The sequence below is a fragment of the Rhipicephalus microplus genome, chromosome X (genome assembly GCF_043290135.1).
Source record: "Rhipicephalus microplus isolate Deutch F79 chromosome X, USDA_Rmic, whole genome shotgun sequence".
NCBI lineage: Eukaryota > Metazoa > Arthropoda > Arachnida > Ixodida > Ixodidae > Rhipicephalus > Rhipicephalus microplus.
In genome coordinates, this window is record NC_134710.1 from 141,524,181 (window position 1) to 141,532,695 (window position 8,515).

Sequence of the window (8,515 nt, forward strand, 5' to 3'; positions counted from 1 at the left end):
GAGGTCTGAAACAAGGGTGTCCGCTCTCCCCGCTACTGTACATGCTTTACACTGCGGGGCCAGAGCAGGACCTCATTGGTTCGGGCCTTGGCTTTACGCTACGGTTTCAATATGCCGGGTCGCCACAGGTCTGGACACTACTGGGACTGGTCTTCGCGGATGACCTGGTGCTCTTAGCGGAAAACACCGATCAGCTGCAGAACCTCATAGACATATTCGCCCACCACCTGGCGTCGGTGAAACTGACATTCAATGCAAAAAAGAAAAAATTGGCGGTGCTACGTTTTCCGAGCCAGCGGACGAACTCGAGCTGGTGCTATCGAATGGTCAGCCGATCCCTCGCAGCACCGAGTACCGATACCTCGGTGTGACACTTTGTGATCGAGTGTGTTACGACGTCCACGAGGCCAAGATGAGGCAGTCGTCACAATGAACGATCGGCACAACACGGAAGTGCTGCCTGTGGGGTTTCAACCGGTATGTAATTGTACGCGAGCTATGGAAGGCGGTACATGTGCCTTGCCTGACTTTCGCAAACGCTGTCCTGTGCCTATCGATGAGCACCCGCGAATGGCTTGAGCGTGCGCAGAAAGAGGTGGGCCGCATGGCCCTCGGCTGTCATGGAAGGGTGGCCACAGAGGTAGTCCAGGGAGACATCGGCTGGTCATCATTCGAAGCCAGGCAGGCGTGCAGCAAAATAGCGTTTGAGGCCCGCCTCCGGTGTCTGAGCGACTCGCGGTGGGCCAGACGCATTTTCCAGTACCTCTCCCTCAAGGGTATTCGGACCCATTGGTCGAATAGAGTTCATCGGCTGCGTGGGAAATTCGGCTTCTTCGGCGAAACAGACTGTGGCTCACCCGAAGGCCTCACACTACGTTCGGTGCGCACTCAAGCCCGATATGTAGAAAGCGCCCAATGGCGATCAGGAGTGCTGCGTAAGTCTACCATGCGGATGTGTGGCAAATACAAGGCTGAACAAGGCAGGGGAAAACTCTGTGACAACAGCGTAGGCAGATTGATTGATTTGTGGGGTTTAACGTCCCAAAACCACCATATGATTATGAGAGACGCCGTAGTGGAGGGCTCCGGAAATTTCAACCACCTGGGGTACTTTAACATGCACCCAAATCTGAGCACATGGGCCTACAACATTTCCGCCTCCATTGGCAATGCAGCCGCCGCAGCCGGGATTCGAACCCGCAACCTGCGGGTCAGCAGCCGAGAACCTTAGCCACTAGACCACTGCGGCGGGGCCAGCGTAGGCAGTGCTCTGCTGTTTGAGGCACGTGCAGGAGCGTTGCGTACGCTCACGTACCGCCGTCGTTTCGATCAGGACCCACAGGTTCAAGCTGCTATATGTCGCTGCTGCTCCGAAACGAACGAGACGGCTGATTACCTGATTCTGGATTGCGTCCATCTTTCTCCACGGCCAGCAGAGGGCACTACTCTGCCACAAGCGCTTGGATTTGCACCAGAAGATTATGACGCTAACGACGCCACTGCCGTGGCGACAACAAAGGCTCGTCTACAAATGTGGTGGAAGGCTACGATGCGATAGCGACTGACAGGACAGACACGGCACTTATATAGTGCGAAAAGGGTTATGTGACAAGTGTGTTGGTTGGTTGGTCCCAAGAGGAATAGCTCAACCCACTACGGGGGATCGGCCATGAATCGCGCGGCAGTGGGATACAAAATAAATAAAATACAGTAAAATATATGAAATAGACTAAAGACGAAGTAATGAGTATGTACTTATTAGATTAGCATGATAGCCAGTTTGATTCTTTTATATAGTCATATATGGCTCTATATATATATGTCCCTGTTGCAATGCCCTAGTTCCGAAGCCCCTAGGGAGAGTAGTACCGTTTCAGACAGCTCAAGCCCATGTTTTTGGAAAGCTGGCATTAGAAATTTTTTCCTTAAATTTTTATACCTGCGGCATTCTGTGAAAAAGTGCTCTATAGTTTCTGTTTGTGTACAATAGTGACAATGGGGGGAAGGAACAAAACCATGTCTGTATAAATAAAAGTTTAAAGGTGGAATCCTGCATCACAATTTAGTGAATGTCACTTCGAATTCTCTTGTTGCACACCAAGTGCTGTACCACTGAAACTTAAGGTGCTGAAAATCTGCGCCATTTAGAACAGAATAGTTTGTGTGTTCCTGGCGTATACAGAAATTCTGAAATTGCGGGATTGTATATAAGCAGCAGGGTCTTAGAATATTCAGGATGGGGCCCTGAATTCATTCTGCCGCCAGTGTGTCCGCCGCTTCATTTAGTATTAGTCCAGTGCGACCTAGCACCCAAACCAATGGGATAACACGAACGTGACTGGGTATGCACCGCTACCTCTTCCGAGACTTTCTACCTCTCGCCTTCTTTCTTTTTTTTAATTTCTTACCAGCTGTAGTCACACTATCTGTGACCACCCGATTCATACCACCACCATCATCATCATCATCATCATCATCATCATCACGGCGGTGGGTGGCACCAGCTAAGCGTTTTTCACCTGCAGGCCATAGGGGCGCGTCAGTCGAGAATTGTTCAAGACCTGCAACTGTACATCACTATTTCGGAGGCTATGCAAAGTGTTGCGTTGTTGCACCGTCCGCCACAAGTGGCGCTAGCGACCGACAGCATTCCAAAATGAGAAAAAGAGTGTGGCAGTGGTTTTCCTTCTCATGCGGCAGGCATCTAAATAGAGGAGGCGTTGGTCAAAATAACAAAAACGCTATTTTCACCCAACTTGGCTTGGATCTAGGCAGATTTGTGGAACATTGCGGCTTTTTTTTTTCAAACTTTACAACACCAGTAGGGTGGCTAGAATGGGAAGGTGTGAAAAGCGGCCGCGGAAACCGGTCCCTAAGTTGCGCCGATGCCGCAAGGGGTGCTGTACGCAGGGGCGCATGACGTTGTGCAGGCGACGTATAGCGCAGACCTGCTTGCGTCCGACGAACATGGCTCGCGCTATTTTTTGCGTGCAACACTTTGCAGCGCTAATTGTCTCTTTTTTCTCCCTAAGCGAGTTAACTGATAAAGGTAGACTTCCTGTCTTCCTTTAAAAAAATAGTTATCGTATGCATTATCTGTGTAGCAGGCTGCTTACCAAGTAGCACTGCGTGCGCTATAGAGTAATATCGCTCGCGGAATTTCGCGCAATCGAGCACTTTTTTATCGCTTGTCCTGTCGTTTTAACAATTACAATTATGCAGCACTGCGACTTGTTCCAAAGTTTCGTGTTGTTAAAAACTTCCCTGTCATCAAACTTGGACCCATTACTATTCACTAGCCGCTGGTCAAACCATCGGGTGTACGTTTCATCGGCACAAAAAAAATTAGTTTAAAAGAAAACACATTCGTACACAGAGCAAGTTTATTCGAACTTTGCAATAAAAAGTTCTCTACAAAACACAGGGCTTAGGCTGCTTGGCTTTCTCTTCTCCATCCTTTTCGTTCACTCCTTTTAGGAAGAAATGCAGTCGAGTAAGACAAAAACGCACAACAGATTGAGTCAGCGTAATGAAATGGTCACTGCAGCCAACTTGTGGAGTTTCCCCAATTTTCTGCCACATGTCTGCAACATAATGGGCATGAAGGCGAGCTGTGCTGAAAACGTGAGTGAGCTTGTTCTCAAGCGACTGAATGAAGCCGTACAGCGTGCCTGATGGATAGAGGAGTCCGCCGAGGTCCCACTGCAAACAGGCATGAGCCGGCAGATTTGAGGTCACATTTTCTTTAGCGATCAAGCAAGCTGCTTTGCATAGGTCACAAGTTATGGAAAGAAACCGTTTCCTTGCCACATGGCCCGCGATGTAATAAACAAGGCGGGCATCACTTCTTTCGGCGACGTAGGAAACGTGGTTCACGGATATTTCCACAGCATCTGAAGGGACATATGTGTTGGCTCCAGCATCGGTACTTTCATTGCTCTCAGGGAGCAGTTGCTCCACAGACAGTAGTGACTCCAGCACACCATCAGAGACGTTACCGCCTTTTGGAGTTTTTGCCAGGCTGAAGAAACTGATGAACCTAAAAGCAGACAAGCAGCAGTTACTAATGCGAACAGTTAAATGTAGGCAGTTTAGTGTTTTACATATTGAATATGTATAATGTGACAAAAAAGCAAATCAAGTCGAAGAGAAATAAAATTTAAAATACCTCATGATTACGACGAACTGAGAGGGTGTAGGGTGATAATTGCCCCCCCCCCCGCCTGTCTAACTATACCAAAAGTTCGCTCAATACAATCTTGGCTGAAGTGAGCAGTCATGAGATACTTGAACCCCACTTTCTGCGCAAGGTACCTCAGCAAGTCTTTGGTTGTCTGAAGCGTTACACGCATACCCACTGAGGTGTTCTTGCTGAGGAAGCCAAGTCCTTTAGAGTGATCCTCCCATGAATCCAGTTACTCCAACATCTGGTCGAGAATGGCCTTTTTCGCACTGCCTGGTCTGGAATTATAACATGAAACATTATCTTAGAATTCCTTCACGATACATATGAGTGTGATATTTATCCTAGTCCTACCTTAGAGCTTCAGCTGGAAATCTGGTCGTCATGGCATCGATCAAGTTGGCCATAAGATTGATGAATGTCCTTGTTGGGTCCACATTTGGATACTGACTTTCGAGTTTTTCTTTATGTAAATCTATGCTACGTGCAACCGCAGCACTGAAAACTTGGAAAGCCAAATCCACCCTCATCTTTTCAAACCCATTTGGGAACAAGTGGGTTTTCGTAAGCTTTGGTGCAACCTTTAAGGTGACACTGTTACTGTCTATCTTCCACATTGTAGACACGTGCTGCCAGTGAGCCTGAAAAATTTTACAAACGAGAATATTATGCAAACATGGAAATTATGCAATGGGCATGCCTTTTTAATACTTCATAGATTATCTAGGTAATATATAAGAAGCGTACCCTTCCATTTTGAGTGTTTAAGCCTGTTTCTATCATTGCATTTCGCACACATTTAATGAGGTGCGGAAAATCCAACACGAAGTGAAGGAACCTGCTCTTGTCACAAGGGTGAATGAGCTTGCACCGCACATCGTTGAAATTGCCACGTATACCAAAAGCATTTCACGTGGAGCGGTTCCAAGCTACGCCGTCAGAGCAGATGTAGTCTACATGGAGACCTGCTTTTTCACATAGGATTGTTGCTTCCAAAAAAATTTTTGTGAGCACCCTGGATTTGACATTTCCTCTAACGCAAATACAGCTGAAAAAACAAAAAAAATTATAGAATCAAATAAGTGAACTCTTTCCTCAAAGTACGTGCAGCAAACTTCAATCGCTGGGCAGCAGTTCTTGCTAGTGAACGCCGAGCTTTTTTCTTTTTCTTTTCAAACGTAGTAGGTGAGCCACAAGAGTGTTTCTGGTGCTCCTACATGCAGAGCACCGCTGAATGGGATGAATTGGGACACCTGAAATTATAAGAAATGTGTGCCAATAGAAACCACGACTTGGGCATTTGAGAATGCTTACTTGTAAAACACCACTTCGTATAATATGGGTCAAGAGGCAAATATACCTTGTTGTGAAAGTGGCAACGACCCATTGCAACCAGTAGCAAACAACCGGTGCTGAGACGCTCTAGTCACGTTGCCCAGCTGTACTGCATTGAATTCGCATACTTTTCCCATCCCATAGCATGTTGCGAGGCTCTCTGCACATGCTAAAAGGTCCTGGGCTTCTTTCGCTGATTTAAAATAACACCTCCTGTGCAGAAGTCTCACTAGAAAAATGCTGCAACTCGGAAGTGACTTGCCTTCTTCTATTTGAAATACGACTATCTTGCTGTAAACAAGAGGAGGAGTTGCCTCACTGACGAAATCAGCCGTTTGGTACGCGAGAACACTGGGATCCTTTAGAGTTTGCAAAGACCGCAGGGCGCTGAGGCAGCGAAGCGCCATGTGCAAGGATTTGAAGAAACTTGAACTGGTCGACGTTTCTGCTTCACAAGTGTCCATTGTTACTTCTACCAGCAGGCTTGCTTGCAAACTTTCAAGTATCGCACTCCTTTTCTTGATTGGAACGGTGGCTTCCACAGCTGTACTTCGCCTTTTGCGTTCCTTCGGCAGTGCCTTGCTCAAGTAAGTCGGCAGGTTCGGGAAAATGGTCGACACCGCGTCTATTGCAAGCGTGGGGACATCCCGTGGCACAACGACAACTCTCTCATTTATATTATACTCATAATCCTGCTGTATGAACCTGCCGAAAGAAAAAAGGTACATCACACACAATTCGGAATGATGTGCTAGCCGCGAAAATTAACGCGGCGAACACTTGCAAAACGCAAAGGTTGATAGGAAGGCAGAGTTCAGCTATGGTGTTATTGCACAATCATGGCTCTTACACGAAATTTATAAGCTTACAATGAACTTCGTATCTTGCGTCGAAATGTTTCTCGCATACTGCTGAGTTCTCTTGCAACTGCCTGTCAGCTCTCGGGATCGCACGAGCCCACTTCTCAAATTGCTCTTTGCACGCCGGTGCACGAAACAGTGATGTTTTTTTTTTTTCTTTCGACGACCTGTACCCCGATTTGCAGCCAGGAACGAAGCAGCAACGTTCAGTTTTTTTCTTCGTATTGCAGGGCATTATCTTCGCAGCTCAAAAATCCATGACCCGCGTAGAACAACCACGTGCACGATAAAAAAAAAAGAGCGACGCCACGTTGCCGAGCGCTATGCTTCCTTCGGGTAATCTGCGATAACGGTGGCTGTCCCAAGCAGCGCCCCTTCCAACAGTGCCCCTGGCGGCATCGGCGCGCAGAGGGACCCTCTCTGGCAAGGGAAACGCGCCACGCTCAGCACACCTCCCCCTTTTAGCCACCTTAACACCGGTTCAGGCTACCTATGGAAGCTTTTCCCTTGCGGATTTCTCTTGGAGAGGGTGCCTCTGCGTACCGATGTCGCTAGGAACACTGCTGCACAGGACGCTGCTTGGACGTGCAGCGATATCGTTAGGAGCACTGCTGCACAGTGCGCTGCTGGTTGAGCTTAGGGCTGTCGGGCGCTTGGTCCGATGGTCGGACGGGCAATGGCTAAGGAGGCTAGGAAAACCACGGGCGAGAGTGAGCTGGTGCAGTGCGAAGAATGAAAGCGCTGGTGCTACTTAGACGAGACAGAATTCTCGGGTTTGGCCGACGCACATAACGTGAAAATCGTGTGCAGGCTGTGCGAGGCACTGAAAGCGGCCGTGCAGCGCATAGAGACTAGCATCAAGGGGCTTCAGGGGGAGCTTAGGACGGAATGGGAGCAGAGGATACACAGTAAAAATTTTTACACCCAGAAGAGTGTAAATGAGCTTGTCCCGTAGACGATACCCCAAGGGTGTTAATTCGGCACTTTCCGAAAAGGGTGCTTTTCATGCACCCTTAGAATAGGATGTACATGTAAAAAAACTGTAGGCTGTTACAAAAACGCCCTTAAGGAAGGGTGCCTTCGATGTCCTTCACTTTTTTAGCACCCTCTGAGGAGGGTGCGAGAAGGGTGTACAAGGGTGTTGAGTGCCCATGGCAGGGGTGCCAGAATTCTTTTAGACTGCACTAATAGATATCAGCATGCACTGATTACACACTACTTGAAGAAAGTGGTCCTGATTATCAATGGTGCGCCACCTGTCGAGCTTCATTCATTGCGTGTGGGCAAAAATATAAGCACGTACAATCGTGATTGATTGATTTGTGGGGTTTAACGTCCCAAAACCACCATATGATTATGAGAGACGTCGTAGTGGAGGGCTCCGGAAATTTTGACCACCTGGGGTTCTTTAACGTGCACCCAAATCTGAGCACACGGGCCTACGACATTTCCGCCTCCATCGGGAATGCAGCCGCCGCAGCCGGGATTTGAACCCGCGACCTGCGGGTCAGCAGCCGAGTACCTTAGCCACTAGACCACCGAGGCGGGGGACGTACAATCGTGTATGAACTTGTGCTGGATCTATATATACTTCACAGTATATGCATAATGCGCGTTAAAGAAAACGAAGCCTTGCTGCCCCTGCATATTGCATTTATTTAATGGGCAAATAAAACTTATAAACTTTTCTTCTGTCACACAACTTTTTCACCAGATGTATACGTACACTACACATGCAACACCTCAAATGTTTATTATATTTTTTTTTTCAGTTTCACTTTATTGACAATTCTTTGCAACACACAATTACAATGGTTTTAGTTTAGTATACTGGTTCAAGTACATAGAGACTACAAATGAAATACACGCTAATATATCCCTATAATTCTTTCAAGTATCTACAATCTCAGTGGTTTCGAGTTTAATACTCCTTCATGTACACAATCGGTTAATAGGAATGAAACACAGGCAAATATATACTTATAATTCTTTCGAATATATACAATCACCATGATTTCACTATATACGCCTTCATGTACACAATCATTCCCAAGAAGTGATGCACACAAAAATATATACGGATAGTGTTTTCAAATGTATACAATCACAGTGGTTTAAGCTTTGTATTCCTGGATGT